The sequence below is a fragment of the Tenrec ecaudatus genome, chromosome 6 (genome assembly GCF_050624435.1).
Source record: "Tenrec ecaudatus isolate mTenEca1 chromosome 6, mTenEca1.hap1, whole genome shotgun sequence".
Classification (NCBI taxonomy): domain Eukaryota; kingdom Metazoa; phylum Chordata; class Mammalia; order Afrosoricida; family Tenrecidae; genus Tenrec; species Tenrec ecaudatus.
This window is the reverse complement of record NC_134535.1, coordinates 72,805,641-72,806,589: the sequence shown is the minus strand read 5'-3', so window position 1 is coordinate 72,806,589 and position 949 is coordinate 72,805,641.

The following is a 949-nucleotide window of genomic DNA, read 5'->3' as shown; positions in this document are numbered from 1 at the left end:
CTATAGATGTAGTAAATTTGATTCCTCTGCATGTGATGGATTGAAGTGTGATCCAGCCCCCACAAAGTTATGTTGAAGTCCTAATCCTGTCCCTGTAAACATGACATTGTTTATAAAATAGGTTCTGTGAAAAACACTAAGATAAACTAAGCTAAGTTGAGGTCTTATTAGAATAGGATAGATTCTAATCCAACCTGAATGTTTAAAAAAAATGTTCCTGGAAAGGTAGACTTTAAAGATAATTAAAGTTTTCCTTGCAGTTTTGAAACCCCATTTAAAAATAGCTGCAACATGGAGAGAGAGGGAAGTCGGCCATAGGACAACAGAAATGAAGATACACGTCGGGGGTGCCTGGAGCAACTAGAAGCTGAATGAAACAAGAAAGAATGTCTTGCTTGGTCGCATCTTTCATGAGAATAAGACTCTGGTGGCACCCTGAATTCTGACTACTAGTCCCCAGAACTGTAAAACAATATAAACGTAGGTTCTTACAAGCCACCCAGTTTGTGGTACCTTGTGACGTCTTCCCTAATACATGCATCTTTGGGATGTGTTGGCAGCAGGCACTAGCAATCCTATTCCAGAGCTGACATAGGTGCTGTACACAGGAGCCATAGGAATCAATTCTGGGACGTGAGCATCGAAAGACATGGCTGTCTATTAAATGCAACCGAAAGGTATCTGTGAAGAGTTCATGATGAGAAGGACATGCTCTAGATTATTTTAAAACATGATTGATGATGAACCATGGTGATCCTAGCACTGATCTTCTTGAAATGAGACATTAGTGTAGCATCCAAGGTCCGTTTCACTCACAGTTCTCTGGAGCACAAATGAAGGCGGGAAGGACTAGCAGGTTAACAAGAACATCAAATGGGAGAATGCGGTTCCCCTGTCCCTGTCCAGCTCTGCTCGCTATCAACAGTGCTCGTTGCTGTGAAGTGTATCT